The sequence below is a fragment of the Lissotriton helveticus genome, chromosome 5_1 (genome assembly GCF_964261635.1).
Source record: "Lissotriton helveticus chromosome 5_1, aLisHel1.1, whole genome shotgun sequence".
Lineage (NCBI taxonomy): Eukaryota > Metazoa > Chordata > Amphibia > Caudata > Salamandridae > Lissotriton > Lissotriton helveticus.
In genome coordinates this window covers 1,457,704,011-1,457,723,753 of record NC_136065.1, presented here as the reverse complement: position 1 = coordinate 1,457,723,753, position 19,743 = coordinate 1,457,704,011, and the positions used below count along the sequence as shown (strand labels likewise).

Below are 19,743 nucleotides of genomic sequence, written 5' to 3'. Positions count from 1 at the left end.
GTAGAAACATTTTTTTATTGGGTGTCTTTGTGGGACGTATTAAGATATGCGTGAGATGCGTCAAGCATGGCATTAAGCAGTGCAATGTGAGAGGGCAGCGAAACGTTTTCATAGTGCTTGAAATACTACAGTGCACGTACTGTGGGGCAATGTAGAAAAATCATATGCACACTCTAAGTCCCTGGCCCAAAGCTGCCTATAGTCTGGCCTCATTAGATACTGAGAAACATTTTAGTATCTTTAAACATAGATGAATGGAGTTTCTACAGTGCACAACCTGAAGAGAATCACTTCTGGTTGTTCCCAAATTTGCCAGTGAAGAAACACGAGGCACTACGCTGTAGCATGGTTTGCCCAGGACCACACAATTTGGCTTAGTGGGGACGCTGGGATTTGAACCTAGGTTTTCAGTTGGCATTATTCAGCCGCACGAGGTTTCTGCACCATTCCTACTTTTGCAGAAGAAAGACATTGCTTCAGGAATTAATGAAGTGTGGTCAATAAAACTTGCATGTTGAATATAGGAAACATATGCTATCCAACCTGATACTACAGAAAACATGTCTGTCCAGATAGTTAGATAAACTCTATGTAATCCAATCACAAAAGAGCAAGAAAACTAATTTTTATGTTGGTGTGACTGGAATCTATTGACTTAACAAACAACACTTGTTTATGACGTCGTGCACAGTAAAATAAATCCAAAGATAATCTTCTAATAGGACTCTGTTACCAAAGGATGCGATGCTTTACTTTTAATCATTATTTTCAAACAGGAGTTCAACTGTAGCCACTGAAGAGAACCATGACACGCACTTTGTACCTACAGTCCTTGTTTACAAAAAGCAAGGCTGGCAGTAAAAGAGGCACAATTACCGTCAGCCTTGTTAGGTCTCGCCTAGCGAACGCAGCGCATGCGCTGGCTCGTCTTGGCGAGACTATTGTTGTCGGTTTGGTGCGCGAAGGGGACAAAACATGTGCTCACCCGGACAGGCGATGTTCACACGCATGGCATCTCCTCTCTTTCTCCCACACTCCCACCGCGCGCTCATTAGGTCTCGCGTAGGCGTGGCAGCACAAAGCGCTGCCCCACCTCTCCGAGAGATATTGTAGACGTACGATTTCTAAAAGGGACTGTAAGCTTCGCCCGTGGTTTTTACTGGGTAGCATCATAATTTATGTAAAACCCTGGCTTCTGATTGTTAGCCAGGGATTTTGGTTACCACCCTGTCCGCTTTTCGGACAGCCCCTACGGACACGATGGCCTGGTTTACACTGTTGTAACTAACTTTCTTATCAGTGGAGGTGTGTTTTATTACTTTGTTTACTACACCGGCCAGGCACGGAGCTCACAGGCGCAGGGGGTCACGGGGAGGACAGGGGGATCCAGGAAGACTTTGTAGTCTTCAGAGAAGCGGAATTCCCTCCCTCCCCTCGCTACTCTACTTCCACCCCACTCTCTCTGCTATTCCTCCCCCTCCCACGAGTGCTCTGTGGAGCGTGCTTACATCTCAGACAGATTTTTATTTCAAACTGAATTAAACATGTGTTTGGGTGCTAGCGATGCCAAGCATGGAGAGGCGCAATAATGTTCCGGTCGTTATACCACATCCTAAAGCCACGTGGGATCTGAGGACCCATAAGTATACACTTCCATTGAGGCGCACTGGCATCTTTTATTAATAGGAGGCAGACACTTTTTACACCCCCACCCACCCACCCACCCACACACACACATTTCAGCTGCACTGTGCTGGACCCTTTGAGACAGCGCTCAGCCGCGCTGTATTCAACGTCTCTACTTCCAGGCGCTAGCGCTGCAGTGCAACAGAGGCGGCATTACAAATGCATTGTGCGGGAGCCGGCCTGACCTGTTGCTGCTCTTCTGTACAGCCCGGTACCTGTGCTGCGGGAGGTATGCTGCAAAGAGGGGCCCGTCGCACACAGCCCCCCAACACTGCGGTGCAGCACGGAGGCCACGGGCCCTGGTCAGGCCAAGGAACCCGAGCCCAGTGAAATATAGCAACTAACAGACTTCAATGAGCTCTTCCGGGCTCTGGGGCCCGCCCGGTGCCACTCCACCTTATTGCAACTAAAAGGAAAGCTCCCACCCTCCCTCCTCTGGCACAACACCACACTCTAGGTCTAGGATGCAAGATTCTTGTTGAGGAAAAATACGCCCCATGAATTCACATACCGACTTAGCAACGAGTCTCAGGTGTGACCCAAGGCAGAGTCACAATGTCTTCCTGGACCATAGTTCTGTCAGCATACCCCTCCCCCCCTCCCCCAAGCAGACACCTCTCTGCTGCTATGTGAATGCTGAGCAGTAGTAAGGGCCCGCCCACACCCTATAAGCCTCTACAGTTTTTAGAAGTAACTGGTTTCCATTAACTACAATGGAATAACATAGCACACCGTGTGTTTTTAACATTTAACAGAAAGCGCCTAACAAAACTGCCGACTGCCCCAATGGATGGTTGAATGTACTTGTACTGCGCATAGGTGCAGAGAAAGTTTTCTCAAGGCGCTTTTGGCTTGGAAGAGGAGGTCATCGAGGTGTTTAGAATAGGAAGTGGGTGGGAGCTTTTCCTTCTGAAGAGGGGGGCAAGTCTTGGGGTGGGGTTCACAGGAGCATAGGCTAAGTTTAGGTGGCCCTTGGTTGAATGCGAAGGCTATGAATTCTGCTGCAATCCGGTGCTGGTCACTTCCGCCCCCAAAACCTTCGGAGCCCCCCAAAGCACCCTCTTTATTTTATGGGGCATCATACATCCCTCTAATGAGAGATCGGAGCATTGTCCAACGAAAATACCCAGTTACAAGTAGCACCCTAAACCTCCAGAGTGAGTCTTTGAAACCAGGGGAGACCCTCAGCCCAGCCACCCGCCCCCCACTCACGTTCATTATCACCCTGATATCGGTACTCACATACTCAGTTTACAGGCTGGCTGACGAAATCGCACCCGTGACCCGCAGATCACTGCATGTGTTCAACTCACTGAGCCATCCCGAGATATTGCATTTAGTGAATGTAATGGGTGCTCATTTACATGGTCAGCGGCTGTCCTTGGCATCTGACCCGGGTGTGACTCTCCTGGACCTGCGTTGGGCATCCTTCTTGCACCGCCATCGGTGTTCTGGGCTTTAAATTATTGCAACATACACAAATCGTTTAAACACACAAGAAAGAAAAGAATAAAAAATAAGATAAAGAATTAAAAGTAAAGAGCTTTGGTAAAGTTAGTATAGGCCCACCAGACCTGGCACTGAAGTGCACTTTTTTTTTAGGTGTATGTGCACTCACACCTCAGATAGAAGAAGGGTAGCATCTTGATGCTGTGGCAAACATAGGTAATGATAAAGTGGACATCGAGATAACATCGAGGGAGCGCGCCGCAGGGACTCAAAAGACCAGGAGTCCCTGCGCTGCACAGGTGTGCACGGGCGCGCCCCCAGGAAGACACGCCCCCTGCCTGTCCAGCCCATTTAAGCGGGAAACTGTGTAGCCTCCAGCGGGATTCTCTGCACTTACCAGACTGTTGCTGTTGTCGCCGTTAGGCTTTCCAGACTTTCTACCCTCGCCTTTTGCTGACACCCGGCCTCCCTGTGTCCCAGGAGGGATTGACCGCCCTCCCGCAACGCTACAACTTGCAGCACCCGCTTCGCGGGCGCTGCTGCGCGGTGAGTGGCGTGGGGTCGAGGCTGGGAGAGCATTCGCGCTGTTGGGTCTGTCCCAGGAGGAGGAGCACCGAGATAACATCGAGGGAGCGCGCCGCAGGGACTCAAAAGACCAGGAGTCCCTGCGCTGCACAGGTGTGCACGGGCGCGCCCCCAGGAAGACACGCCCCCTGCCTGTCCAGCCCATTTAAGCGGGAAACTGTGTAGCCTCCAGCGGGATTCTCTGCACTTACCAGACTGTTGCTGTTGTCGCCGTTAGGCTTTCCAGACTTTCTACCCTCGCCTTTTGCTGACACCCGGCCTCCCTGTGTCCCAGGAGGGATTGACCGCCCTCCCGCAACGCTACAACTTGCAGCACCCGCTTCGCGGGCGCTGCTGCGCGGTGAGTGGCGTGGGGTCGAGGCTGGGAGAGCATTCGCGCTGTTGGGTCTGTCCCAGGAGGAGGAGCACCGAGATAACATCGAGGGAGCGCGCCGCAGGGACTCAAAAGACCAGGAGTCCCTGCGCTGCACAGGTGTGCACGGGCGCCCCCCCAGGAAGACACGCCCCCTGCCTGCAAAACCTCTTTATATTTAGCAGGTTACCGCTTGAGCGGGACGCGAGCGGGACGCCGAGCGAAGCCCGGGCAAAGGGCGGGCCCTCTGTGGCCCTCAGAGGCCAGAAGAGGCTGGGCTGGGCCCCCCCTCTGAAAAATCGTACTTTACAACTTTTGATTCAGGCTTTTAGTCGGATATATCTGCTCTAGTAAACTCTACCATCCGCATTTGGCACTATAGATTATGAGGAAATCCACCAAGAAGCCCAAGATGCCCACTTTAAGATCGAGCGCAAAAAATAAAACGGATCCTCCACAGTCACTACCAACACTGACTGCGATTGACAAAATGCTCAAACAAACTATAGGGGCAGTGTCAAATGCCATCGCAGATACAGAAAGAAGAATGTCACTACCACCCGTGACAATTATTCAGGAAACCCAGGAATCCCCCATCAACCTGACCGAGGCCTCTCGAGATTTGGTAGAGGAATTCGACACCAGCTTGCCCCTTTCTCCCTCTTCTTTCGCTGACCTACCTTGAGCGCAGGTCTCTGCAGATATTTGTAGCGAGAGATTTGTTGTACAAACACACAACCACACTAATGCTTCCAGCAGCATTGAGAAAAATCTGCACAAGGGGGGCCCTAAGTGTGGGGGGAAAAAGGGATCCTCAAAAGTACCCTCTAAAACTAGAAATCACAACCTGGTTACACCAATAAACCCACCTGCTTCGGGAATACCGTGTTGGATCACCAACATGGTGGCTGATCTCAAAATGGACCTTGAACACTCCATTACTGTGCTGCTAAAACCCCTCATAGCTAAAATAGACAGACTAACCTCAATTGTAAACAACAGAGGAAATGGCACAAAAACCCAACCAGGGCAAGAAGGCGGTCTAAGAAAACAGACCGACGTTACATCCCATAGCCAAACTAAGGACAAGGTCCCTATGATCCCTGATGCGCCCACAAAAACCCCAAACAGAGCTAGTCAAAAAAGTATTAAAGACAAGCAAAAGGTTCCCTCCACATCAGATAGAGGGAAAAGCAGCAAAAAAACAACTACTGAAAACAATAAATCAAACCCAGGACCTTCTCAAACGTTGGAAGCAAACAATGCCCAAACTCCCAACGCGAATCCAAAGCCTCCGCCCACTGCACCAACTAAAGAAAACAAAACATCTACTCGCTTTAGGTCAATTAACCTCCCACCTGAAGCATTGCCCTATGTAGTGGTGTTAACAGGAGTTCCACCCCTAAGGGAAGGTCAACGGGAAACACAAATAGAACTGAAAAATAAATGCGCACAGTGGCTAAAAATACACAGACCCTTGCCCCCCAATGTTTTTGGGGAAATCTTGTCTGTAAGAAGAGGGGAGTGGATCGGAAAAGGCACCAAGACCATAGCAGGGGATATAATTACGATAAACTTTAGAGATATGGATACAGTTAATTTTATCTGTAATGCCCCCCCTAGCTATACCCGAACACAGATCCATCCGGTACACTTGTCTTATTTCTATCCCTTTGCATCCCAAAGAATCAGGCAGAACATCAGAACCTTCCCTAATAACATACCATATCCTGGTACCCACTATGGCCCACCACAATGGCAAAGACCAAACGTTGCCATGCCAAACTACGACCCCTCCCTAATGCAATATGCACACTGGAACAGATTCGGTGCGCTGGAAGAGGTCGATTGACAGGGATGGGATAATCAGTCCCCCAAGACTGAGAGGTTGAAGGTGGAAAATCCACCACTAACAGGAAGGGAAAAAGGGAGGGACAATGAAATAGTTGACGCGTCCGATAGAGGAGGATACACCAAAATTCCGAATACCAGTTTTGGAAGAAAAAAAGGGACAAACCCACCAATTATTCTTAGTGACATTCATTCCAACAATGTCACACTAACAGAAACAAGCAAACAGGGTATGCTCCTATCAGATGAACCAAAAAGAACCACTAAAGAAATGACGCCAGCAAATCTACTAATAGCATCCTGGAATATTGCAGGACTAGCGGCCAAGTTCGAATCACAGGAATGGCTGAGCTATATTAAAAAATTCCAAATCATTTGCCTGCAGGAAACTTGGGCTCCCGATTTAAATGACTACAGTCTGGAAGGATACAAAAGCTTTTGTGTCCCAGCTAAAAAAGCAACCTCTGGAAGAGCAAGTGGGGGTCTGGCCATATATGTCAATCTAGACATTAAGGGCATCTGGAGTAACATCAAATGGGCCTCACGCAACCTACAAGTTCTAAGGTTCACCTCAGCAAGAATAACCCTTTTCCTAGTTAATTGGTACAACTCCCCAGCACTGATGGAGAGGGGAAAAGCCATTTTTGAATTAGAGGAATGCTTAAAAAATTTAAACCTTTTACACAAGACACCAAACGAACTGAGCGTAATACTAACGGGAGATTTTAACTGTCACTTATGCGACAAACTAAAACCTTTTAATAAAGACTGGTCAAGATGCACTTTAATGAAAGGCCCGCATTTTGCACACACAAAAGAGGGATGGGATTTGGAGAGATTAACGAAAAGGAACAACTTAACCCAAACGCTAGACCTTGTGGCATTGGGCGAATTAGGAGAACTGACACCAACGTACAAAGGAAGAGGGTGCCACTCCTATATTGATTTTATTCTAGTCTCACCCATCCTAAAAAGAAACATTACCAACACTAATATAGAGGCCAGCAGTTTTAGTGATCATAACCCGGTCTTTATTGCAACCGAAGGTTTTGATTTTAACACATGCCCAAAGAAACCTGACACCGTGGAAAAAGCTGTGGATCAGGGAAGAAGAATTAAATGGGCAAAAATTGATGGGGTCAGTTTTTATAAAAAATTACTAGCAGATGCGTCAGATGCAATTGACAAATGCTTAGACCCAAGTGTTTGCGGGGACCGGGTGGTCAAGGCTTTCGAAGAAATCGCACAACACGTAAATAATTCATTAACGACCAAGGGATCTAATAAAATGAACTCAAATCCCCGCTGGTTCGATGTGAACTGCACCAAAGCGCTTAAAGAACTGAAGGATAGCCTCCACTGCAAACCAAGGGATAAGATCAGGGTGATAAAGAGCAGAGCGGAGTATAAAAAGGCCTTGAAAATCCGAAAGCAAAACCTACAAAACCAGGCCTGGGAAGACTTAAGGGACGCCGCCGAAAGAAAAGACATTGTTAGCTTCTGGAAAGTGATTAATTCCCCTTGCTTTCAGGACCAAGGGGCGCCAAAAATCACAAATGTCATCTTACCGGAGCAATGGCAGACCCACTTCCAGAGCCTATATAACCACTCAAATCACCTAGCCCTGGAGGATACATCGAGGAAACACCAGCCGGCAAAGCTAGACTTCTCTTTGAAAGAAGTCAAAAGGGGAATAATCGGACTAAGCAAAAATAAGGCCCCGGGCCCGGACGGAATTCCACCAGACCTGTACCTGAGTCAACCTGACTTGTGGGCACCGTTACTCACCAGGGTTTTAAATGAGGCGGTGGTGGCAGGCCTACCCCAGTCCTGGTCAACGGCGACTATAGTCCCAACTTATAAGAAAGGGAACCGCGATGACCCCCAATGCTACCGACCCATATCGCTTATAGACGTGACCGCAAAAGTTTTAGGGCGAGTCATTCTACAGCGATTGCAAGATTGGGCAGAGGAACATCAAATCCTCTCAGAAATGCAATACGGCTTCAGGAAAGGTAGATCTACTACTGACCAATGTTTAAATCTTTACCTTCTGATAGCCAAATATACCATCGCCGGAAAGGGGTCCATTCACATGGGGTTTATGGACCTTTCAGCGGCTTTTGACCGTGTAAATAGGAGAAAGCTCTGGAGCATGTTAGCAGAACTAGGAGTGGACCAACCGCTAGTGGACACCTTGCAAAATCTCCACCGGAACACCATAGCAAGTGTAAGGTACAGCCAAGAGGGTAAGAAGACCGACCCCTTCACTTGCACAAGTGGAGTAAGGCAAGGATGTATCCTTGCGCCCTTTTTGTTCTCCATTTACATTAATTCGCTGGAAAAAGACCTGCTTAATCTCAAGGTGGACTCACCTCAAATCGGCCATCGTGCGGTACCTGTGTTATTATACGCCGATGACGCGGTTTTACTTGCTAGAACCCCCGTAGGCCTGCAAAAACTGATTGATGGGTTTGTCAGATTCATGGACAAACTAGACCTGGCAACTAATCTGGAAAAATCCTACATCATGTCCGTCGGAAAACCTACAAAAGGATCTTTTTCCTTTCACATTGGGTCACACAAAATCGACAAAGTCCAAACCTTTTCGTATTTGGGGGTACTATTTGACCATCACCTCACTTTTAAACCCTTGGTCGAAAAACATTCTACGAAACTTGCAGCTTCAGTAGGAGCTATCATGGGATACGGGCAAAGACTGGGAAAATGGTCCCCGGAACAAATTTTGAACCTTTACAGGGCAATTTGTTGCGCGAAAGTCTCCTATGGCGCAGAAGTGTGGGGCTTCTTGGATAGCAAAGCCCAGCAGATACAGACCGAAGAAAACAAATTCATGAGGAGAATTTTGAAGGTCCCTCAGAGTGTATCGGCCCACATAATCCATGAAGAACTAGGAGAACCCTTCATAGGAGATAAAATCAAAATTAAACCCCTCCTGGCATGGGTCAAAATATGGACTAACCCAGAGGCCGCCCTCACAAGACAAATTATCGAGGACTGCCTCAAAAAAGATAAAGGTGACATCATTCCTTGGCTGAACTATGTAAAGAAATCCCTAGCCGAAATCAATTGCACACACTTTTTCACAACCCCAGACTCCATAACACCTGAGAGCAAATCATTGGTAAAGAATCTCTTCTTGGAACAGCTCAAGCTATCAAGAGCAGAAAAAGAAAATTGTAAACCCACAAATTCCACCTATAACGAACTCACAGCAAAGCATGGAATGGAACCTTATTTAAGAGTCATGTTTAACGCGCAGGACCGCTTTGTCATGACACGGTTCAGACTAAACATGCTACATCACATTCTCGCGGTCCCGGCAGGGTTTACTCACACACTGGCGGAGAAGGGTACCTGCGGCTGCGACCATAGGTCTCCGCAGGATACCCTTCATTTCGTTTTATTGTGCCCATTTTATATTATGCCTAGACGTAAGTTCCTGGTGGGGATTCTGAAAGACATAAAACCCAAACATGCAAGAACGGCTCTGAGATTCCTACAGGAAGCGGAGGACGCATATACCCTCTTTTGCACCATAAATTTTATTCGTGTAGCGATAAGACTAAGAAATACTAGAGAAAACTGACCATTGACATTTGCCTGTTCCCATGATGAGCTAAATTGCACGAATATTTTAATCAAAGGACTCCCGTATTTAGGTGTTACACTAAAAGCTTTTTATGTGTGTATTTTTGTATCTGTGCTTTTATGGTGTCTTTTTAAGAACCGAATAAAGATTATAAATTGAAATTGAATTGATAAAGTGGACATTTTCTATCTCTCTCCCTCACCCTCCAAATACCTGACAACCCAGCTCCATGTTGCTCTCCTCCTCATGTGCTATTCCCTCTCATGTGCATCTGCCCCAACACAGTGTTCTATGCTGTTCTCTCCTTTATGTGCTGCTTTACTCCTCCCATCACCCATCTTTTTCATTTATCCCCATGCCGCCACTCCCAGTTGCTTCACTAATCCACTCCCCCCTTGTTTTTATATCAATGTCAAAGACAAAGGACAACAACAATAAAGTGACAGGCGCTTGGGGTGGGTGTGTATGTGGCTTAGGACCAAGGATCCCGAGATTCAGGGATCAGGCCCTCTTAGCGATGCAAGAGTGGAGGAAGATAACAGGAGAAGCCCTAATAAGTCAACTGGCAAGAATAACATGGATTTAAGGCGAGCAGCTAGCGAGCGAAGCATGGAGAGTGGAGAGTGGACTGGCGGCAGGCGGAAGAGAAACAGCATGCGGCGCAGTGCGTTATATCTGCCCTTATTGCACCCCCCGTCTATCCGAGGGCTATGTATCTTCCTAAAGCTTGCCCCAGTCAGACCTTGAATACAGTTTTATTCGTGTTAGAGATGCCCATGCTACAATAAACATTTTCTATGTGAAGGCAGCAGGGAGGAGTAGTAGATAGTACTCGTGAGGGTCTTGGCCTTCCAAGATAAACAGTGCAATTAAGTGGAAAGTTCAAGTCGGGTTTAGTAGTTCAATGGCAGAACCATCTGCGGCGTTGACTGGAAATCAACAGGCGAAGGCACACATCCCTTTTATGACTAATTTGTTTAGTTACGCTTTTTTAGGGCTCGCCTGGCGTTGCAGCGCGAAGCGCTGCCGCTAGCGAGCCTTATTGTCGTTGTGAAGGCCTCTTCAGAAAAAGAGGAGCTTTAGAGGGAAAAGCTAGTCAATAGGTCGCCCTCCACTCAATATGCAACTACTACACAACGAGACCTAGACTATAGAAGCACCTGTAGAAGTTCACCCTTATTTAGGATATTTCGTTTGTTGCTCTTCTTTAGCAAACATTACTCCCCTTCTTAAATATTAAATGGGGTAGCCGAAACCCTTGAGGGTAGTGCTAAATTCGAACAATTGCCTGATTCTCATTCACCTTGTAAAATACAGTTGAGAGACTGATCATACCACACTCAATCTCGTGTCCAACATATATAGTGCTAAACCGAAAAAAAGTGTGTAGGAGCGAGATGGCACCTCACGGGCGCACCACCAAACGGGGACCTGACTGGTACTCGCCAGGACAGCCCTGTTGTCATCATCGGTACCATCAAGCTCAGAACAGAAAATAGTGTCCAAATACACAAGAGATTTGTGAAAAAGTGCAGTGAGATTATATGCACTATATATGTTGGACACGAGATTGAGTGTGGTATGATCAGTCTCTCAACTGTATTTTACAAGGTGAATGAGAATCAGGCAATTGTTTGAATTTAGCACTACCCTCAAGGGTTTCGGCTACCCCATTTAATATTTAAGAAGGGGAGTAATGTTTGCTAAAGAAGAGCAACAAACGAAATATCCTAAATAAGGGTGAACTTCTACAGGTGCTTCTATAGTCTAGGTCTCGTTGTGTAGTAGTTGTGAAGGCCTCCCCAAGTGGTACAGACCGGTGCACGAGCATACACCGGTCTGTGAACGCGCTAGCCGCAGGGAACACCAACCTGCATGCTCACGGCGTCACGCTCCTGCCCTCCCGCGTCTCTTGCAAGGTGCGCTCCAGGCCGACTTGTTCTTCGGATACCTGGGCTTCTATCGTTACTTCACTTGCAGGTAGCTCCGTCCCGGAAATGACAGCGGCGTTGTTGCTGAGTGTTTTGGGGCTGCTGGTCCGTGTGCAGCAACATTGCAGCTCAGCTGCCTAAGTCTCTACTGACACAAGGATATCTAAGAGCGGAAGCCCGCGGATTCGGGCCGATTTCTCCTGCGAGCATTCGGACATTGTGAAGCCGTCCATTACCACTTGACACTGGAGGGCAAAGCAACATTCTCTGTACTGTGCAGGGTTGCGGGAAAGTATTCTCTAACCCGCCGGCTCTCATTATGCATCTCGCTAAGAGCCACGGTGTTTAGGTGTGCTGTCTCCGTCAGATTATTAGTTTGGGTGTATTGCCTCAATATTTTCCAGTTATGCCTCCCTCTTACTACATCTTTCTGTGTCACCCGTGTCCTGACCCAGCCGAGCCGTGCCATCCACCATACGCTACACCCGTCCTCCTAATCCTCATTATGGCTCGGAGGTGGAGGCCTTCGCCAGTCCTGCATTAACGAGCTGCCGGCCATCGTTTCTCTAGTGTCCACGTAAACGACCTTCTTCAACTGTTTTTATAATATTAGTGATCTCTTCTCCCTTAATTAGTTTGGCTCTTTGTCTATGGACCGTTTTAAGTCAGTTATATATTTAAAACTACTCACTTCACTCGTTCTAAATATAGAAAGGCGAGGATGTGGTCTAACGGATAGAGCTGCTGACTTTGGTTCTGGAAGGCAAGGTTCGAGCCTTGTCCCCATCTGTGATTTTGGGCAAATCACTTAATCTCCCAGTGCCTAACAAAAAGTAATTTAAAAAAATGAATGTTCTTGTGTACCGTACCCGGTGCTCATGTAAAGCACTTACAGTCGAGTTTGCGCTATATAAACCCCCGAAAAAAATGTTTATCGCAGCTGCAGGCAATTTTAAATCCTCTATATAATGCGTTTCTTTAAATCAATTAACACTAAAGCCTAAATACGGAAACCCGTGTTATCCCCCAGAGGTATTTCCACCTAAATACACCTTATCCGTTATTAAACCATAACATTGTTAGACAATTTTACTTTTAATTTTAAGACCTACACATGTAAGCAGTGTTTGCCTTTCTCCTGACACTCGAATATGAATTTTATAGTGCTACACTGACACTTACCCTCGTTAAACAACAATTTCAAAGCGGCTCGCTGGATGCATATATTTCCATATAAAGCAATACACAATTATATAGCATGTCAAAGAAACCGGGCTCCGTTTTAATCATTTAGGCCTGAAAGAGATATAGAAACCCCAGAGGTATATTCATTTTAACATTTTTACAAAGTCTATTCTACCTATCCAAGAAGTAACCGTTGAAAACAATCTCTTATGGTCAGTATGATTCTCTGAGAGCAGGGGAAAGTAATTTGCATTAAAAAGGTCTGATAAATAAATATGTTGTGATTTTTAGCCCCGAGGTATTTAATTTCGCGCAGGGTCTGAAGTCCTTGGAGGTGAGGTACACTTGACTCTTTCATTGCACAACGTGTCTCATATTGAACCTCTGCTTCACTGTCAGTTTAAGGATCAGCATCACAATGATTTCCAGACATCTCTTGCCTTCTTCCATTGTAAGATCATTTCATTCATTTCCCTGAGGTGGGGAGGGAGCTCAGCAGTAACAACAAGATTTCAAGTCCCATCTCTCTGCTTTATCTCGCCAGTGTACCATCTGTGCATCACTCCTACAAGGTGGGATCTCTCGAGTCAGCAGTGCAGTGTGCTGAGGAGCGGTGCTGACAGGTGTTGGCGGGGGATAGAGAATCAAGTACCAGAGAGACTGCACTGAACAGTCTTGAAAAAGTACTTTTGACTGTGCGGCGGAGATTTAAAGTGCCGCGGCTCACGTTCACTTGAGTTGGAAAGCAGTCACCTCCCCATCTGTTTGTCTCCACTGTCGGCGTCTCTCCGTTTATCACGGGGCCATTCCCCAGGCAGAGAACATAGAGGAGCTCACTTGTGCCGCCTCTCTTCATCTTGGTACAATGTCTAGCCACTTCCTTAATCGCCACTTAACCACTTGGCTGCTAAGGCACATGATGCTCTTCCATTGACTTTCCATTGAAATCAATGGAAACTCCATGACGAGTTACCCTTGTCATTAGCACTGAAGGGGTTAAAAAACCCTAGGATTTGAAATCAGTTCAATGCCTGCACACTTTTACTATTGATGGGCATCCTTTTTGAAAATACATCACTCAGCCTCCTTTCTCTTGGGTGCTTTGTTTATGTTTAATTCAGTTGTCTTCTTTTGATTTGATTACTTACTTCCCCTATTGTAATACTTAAAAGCATTTTGGTCTCCGTGCTATGATTGGTTCACTTGTGTCCTTTATTACTTACATTGCTTGAATTCAGCGAAAAATATGTTTTTAATTTAATTTATGCAGTTCAAGGGAGTGCTTGTGTTTTCTAGTTCACTCCGCATTTTGCTGCCCCCTTTGCTTAACTCCCATAATGCCAACCCCTGTCCTAGTTCTTGTGTTGATTTTGCTGCCCCACCCTTCCCTTCCTTGCTCACATGACCCTCTACAACTATTTACATGTTTTGCCTAGTGTACTACAGTCAGACATCCATCTTAACATGGGGTTTTACCCATTTAAAATGGGGTGCCTGTGAATGTGCAACTGGCACCAAGATATGCATTTGTAATATCTGAACATACCCATTCACCGATGGCCACTGTCAATGCACACGCATCATCCTCTGCCATCTTTGAATAGGGTTGTTGCTCGCTTGGACCTACATCATTTCTATCCATGAACCAAACCCGCTCCCAGGGGAAGTCTGTGTTTAAAGGGACCTGGGGGTTTTAAAGGGCCTGGGGCATCTCTTCCACTGTGCTGCTCCGCATTTTATTTAAAGCTTAATCTGTTAAAACTATAAACGCAGGGTCCCGGAGCCATTCTCAAGAGCCTGGCGCTGGTTCTACTAAATGTTCGCATTCACTTACACTAAGACAGACTCGTCTTATTTATTTATTTTGAAAGTTTTATATAGCACGAACAAGATCTTTGCAGATATCAGAGCGCTTCACAGCTGAAAGGAACAACGTGTGAATAAATGACAATTGGGGTGGGGGAGGTACATGTGGGAGCATAGTCAGCCAGATACATCAATAATGATACAAGTACAAATAATTGATAGTGTAAACCCACAGGCAGGTCAATAACACGAGTAAATACAGAATGCAAAACAAGATCAGTGGAACTGAGTGGTACAGCGTCTGTAAATAACATCCCCAGTAATGATTCAAGTGTATTTAGCCATGAGGATAGCTTTTACTTCTCTCTTAAAAAGTATGGTAGAGGAGATGAGCCTTATTTCAGGGGGAGTGAGTTCCAGATCCTGGGTGCCATTCCTGAGAAAGAGCGTTTGTACGTTTTTTCCTTGCGGAATCTTTGGGGCTTTAGCAAGAGATTGTTTGTGCCTCTGGTGTTTCTGGAGCCTCCAGAAATCGTCAGCTTCTGGGCGAGGTGTCTGGGTGAGCTCAGGTGGACAGCTTTGTGCGTCATGCAGGCGATTTTCAGATGTATTCTGGCTTCAAAAGGCAGCCAGTTAAGGGCTTTCAGGTCAGGGGAAATGTGTGAGTGTTTTTTTGATCCGGTGATGAGTCTCGCTGCGGCGTTTAGAGAAGCTCTTAAGGGCGCCGTAGTAGTTAGGGGGAGACCGCATAGGGCGATACTGCCGTAATCTATTCGAGGGATGACTAGCGCTTGTACAGTAGTTTGAAAATCTTTGGCTGGAAGGAAGGGTTTGAGTTTCCTTAATGTATTGATCTGGTAGTTCGCCCCCTTAGTTGCTTTGTTGATGTGTTCCTGCATGTTGAGGTTGGTGTCAGGTGTTATGCCTAGCGATTTTGCTGAGTCCACGATGGTGGGATGAACATTGAGTGCGGTTAGGTGTTTAAGCCAGATTTGAGTGGTAGTGATCTTCGCAGGAGGTGAGATCAAGAGGAACTCTGTTTTAAGAGCATTGAGTTTAAGATGATTAGCGGCCATCCATGATTGTGTGCTTCTAATCGTTGAATTCAAGAGCATAATGTCTTTGGGTGATTGTAGTTTGAGATAAAGTTGGGTGTCATCGGCGTACATGTGGAACTGAACATTGGATGCTTGTAGCAAGGTGGTGAGAGGTTCCATAACCAGGTTAAACAAAGTTGGGGATAGGGTGGATCCTTGTGGGACGCCTAGCGATACCGGTATTGGAGCAGACATCAAGTTGTTACTCTTGAATTTCTGCGATCTGTTGTGTAGAAAGGACGTGAACCACTTGAGTACAGTTCCAGATGTACCCATTCTTGTCTTTAATAGATCGAGTAAGTTCTCGTGTTTGACGGTGTCAAATGCAGAAGAGAGATCAAGAAGGATAAGGAGGCAGGTATCATTCTGATCTAGGATTTGGAGGGCGTCGTCAATTATGTGAGTCATAGCAGTTTCTGTACTATGGTCCGCTCTGAATCCTGATTGGTGAGGGTTGAGTAGATCAAACTGATTAATGTGTTTAGTCAATTGAGTTTGTGCGCATTTTTCCAACAATTTGGCAAGAGTCGGAATATTGGTAATGGGACGGTAATTATTTAGATCAGAGGGGTCGGCTGTAGGTTTCTTTAGTAGAGGTGTGACTTGTCCAACTTTGAGGGAGTCGGGGATGGTCCCTTGTTGAAGTGAGCTGTTGATAATTTTAGTCCAGAGTGGGAGGAGCGACGGGGTAAGGTCTTTGACAACGTTGGTAGGAAGGGGGTCCGTGAGGTGATTGGCTGGTTTCACGGTGCTGAGCAGTCTACCAATTTCATCTTCCGAGTAGGTGACAAAGGATGACCATGTAGCATCTTAATCCCAACTTGGGGCTCTTTCTTCCACCTGCCTTTCCTGTCTCTCTATCTTACTTACTGCTGGTTCTTTTTCATCCATGCTTTCTCCCTTTCTCCAATATTTCTCTCCCTCCTTCTTTCCCCCTTTGCTTCCTTTCTCAATCTTGTTCTGGGTCAAAATCTGAGGGTTAAAAATAAATGCGGGTCACCAAACGTCAGTGCATGCACCTAACCACCGGCACAAATTAAGCAGGGTTTTTATGAACAGACAGCCCACTTCATGCAGTTTCTCACAGCACTTCTAATTAAAGGGTATGTAACGTAAGTGATCCAATTGGCTGCTGAAACCCACCATCCATCCCCCGCCCGTTCCACAGTCAGCAACATGATGAATGCTCCCTTTCTTGGACTTGGATAGCGCTGCTGGGTCGGCACTTTGTTATAGAAGTAGTACAAACATGCATATCTGAGCTTGCTGTCCTGAGTGCCCTCCCCAAAATCTGGCACAATAATGAAAAAATAATAATAAATAGGAACAACAACTGTAATAATAATGACAAATATAACGATAATGGCAATCATAATTGCGAATTAGATAGCGTGCTATGCTTAAAGTTTAACGTGACAATTAAGGTGTGGTGATTGATGCAGAGGTATTGAAAGGCAATGCCAACTGGAAAGGACACAATCACACAGAAAATAACTGTTTTAGCACCCAGGCTAATGTGCTGCATAGCTAAATACATATACGGTCCAAAGGCGAGACCGATTGCATTGAAAATGCTTGTTACTTTAGTTATGGATATGCAGGAAAACAACGTCCACCAGGAGCAGTGATGTTAATACAACACCATTAAAAAAGTGTAACACCCACTCGGACGTTAAGTGGCAGGGAAAACTGATAGCAAACAAAACACTCCACAGCAGCGGATCCAACAGAAATCGAGCCAGTACACATGGCAGTGTGTGTGTTTGTGGGGTGGGGGGTAGATGGGGAGGGGGGCGTATAGAAGAAACTGCACGGACAACTGGCCTGCATTTTTTTTTAAACAATTGCAAATTAAACCTCTAGTTCATAACGTGAGCTTTCAGTCACATGCATTCAGAAACAATCTCACGATTCTACAGATGAGACAGCTGTAGATACAGCACTCGCGTGGCTAAGATAAACACTCTTGCTAGAACACACACACAACCCGTTCATAGAATAAGGGAGTTCTGTGTTTGACTTATTACATTTCAAATAATGAGTTATACGACATTACATTGTCCCTTAATGTAGACACGCAAAGCAAACCAGCCACCCGATTTCCCAGCAGCTTCACAGTGACAAAGGAGGCTGGTTGGTACCTTTCCAGCCCAGTAAATAAAGTAACAAGCATTTGCAATGCAACAGATCTCGCATTTACTAGAGTTTGAGCTATTGGCATTTTAGATTACAATGCCTTTCATGAATGAGTTGGTTTTTTAAACAAATAAATAAACGGCATTGTCATTTATAATGCTAATAGCACAGTCCTGCCAAGCGTCACGCAACAGGTGTGATGCTCACGCATTTCAGTGCGGTGATCCGCATCACCGCACTGAAATGCTTTGTCACGCATTTTGCCACCTGTGCCAGGCGCCCCAGCGGCGCCTGCGCCCGGGCTCTCTCTGCTGTTCCGAGAGAGGTGCTGCTCAGCCAAGTTCCTAAACAGTTAACCAGCAGCAGCTCTCAGCTCTGTAGTAGTGGCTGAGAGCGCGCTACAATGTATCTCAGTCTCTGCCAGGAGCCAAGTTGCCCTGGAAACAAAAATGCGGCAAATGGTGCGGCTCCGGCGCGGCTACTACTCATCATGATTACGCACTGCAGGGGGGGCTGGGCTGCCCTTTCAGTCAATACAGCTGTCAATCACGGTTCACAGACCGTGGCACCAGGAGGCCGGGATTAAATACAGATGTGCCGGCGGGGAGAGTGCCGTCGCGTCCGGAGGAACTAGGAAGTGCAGAAGCGGTGGGGAAATCGAGAGAGTGCAGGCTGCGCTGCGCACGAGACGCTGCAGTCTCTCTCATGCCATGGCTGCGCGCCGTGGCCGTATGGGGCCACATGAATCGATTACGGCGGCCGCCTGCGCCCTGCCCCTGCTAAAAAACACAGGCTGCACCTTGACCACCTCCTGGAAGCTCAGCTGAGCCTTAGATAGTCAGCTCTGGCCACCAGGAGGACTGCGAGCCCGGCCGCGCCGGGGGGCGGGGGGCCCCGGCGGCCGCTGAGGAGTCACCATGTCTGTCGGCGTGACTGGAGTGGATTGCAGAGAGCAGCTGCCTGGATTAAGACAATCAGGATCTGGCAGAGTGGCAGTGCACATCGTGGCTGGGCAGCAGCAGGTCACTCAACTATAGAGTCAGTGTCAGTTCATGCTAAGTGCGCACGCGACGTTGGTGTCACTTATGGTAATAGTTTTTATTTATTTATTTTATGCGTTACTTTTTATATAGCGCGCACTTTACCCGAAGGTCAGATCGCTTCACAATAGGAACAGTAATGATACAACATGAGGAGAAAATTACATGAGACACACAACAATTACGCAAAAGCAAACGTTAAGTTAGATGAGGCAAGGTGACGATTGTGAGCAAACATAATACAAGAGGAAGCAAACGGTACAATACTGGAGGAAAAAGTGGCACATGTGTGCAAGTTATAAAAGCGTGCAAAGTACAAGTAGATGTATAATAATGCAATAAATGCAGACACTCAAGCACAAGAACAAACGTTACGTAGGCAATGGTGGCACTCGTGCAAGTGTCTAAAGCAAACAAAATGTAGGAGGTAGCAATCAGTATGTTACAAGAGAAAAGTGACGTGTGCATGTTACAAAAGAGTACCAAACACAGGTAGAAGGGTAATACTGCAATAAATGGCAGACACTCAAACCGCAAGAACACACTGGGAAGGCATTTTCATAGTCAAAGGACAATAGAATTTTCTATAATGGAAGTTCTTCCATCAGATAATAGAGGGCGTGAAGTAACTTTGGAAGTATCTTTGAAAGAGGAGAACTTTGTACATTGATGCACCGCCACCGCACATCGTGCATCAATGCTTGCAAAACCTTTTGGTACAACAGGTAGTAGCATAACTAAGCAAGATAAAAATAAGTGGCAACTGTGGAAACGAAACCCCTGTGTTTAATCAGGTAGCACTGTTGACTGACTCGGAGATGCTGTATGTATGTAGGTTAGGTAGCAATCAAATCCAGACTATTATGTAGCCTATGAGGAGAAGTGTGGCTCACTGGTTAGAGGAGGCAGACCTGGAAGCAGAGGTCAGCCCGGGACCAGGGTTCAATTCCCGGCTCAGCGGGGTCTTGAGTCCTAAAATGTCCATGGACTCGACAATTCTCGCTCTGGTGCC

General features: G+C 46.6%; 1 protein-coding gene across 3 annotated transcripts in view; it reads right to left on the bottom strand.

Annotated features, from left to right (window-relative positions):
• Window positions 1-19,743, bottom strand: part of DDX20 (DEAD-box helicase 20) — a 290,477-nt gene that overhangs the window by 217,097 nt on the left and 53,637 nt on the right. The window lies entirely within an intron of this gene.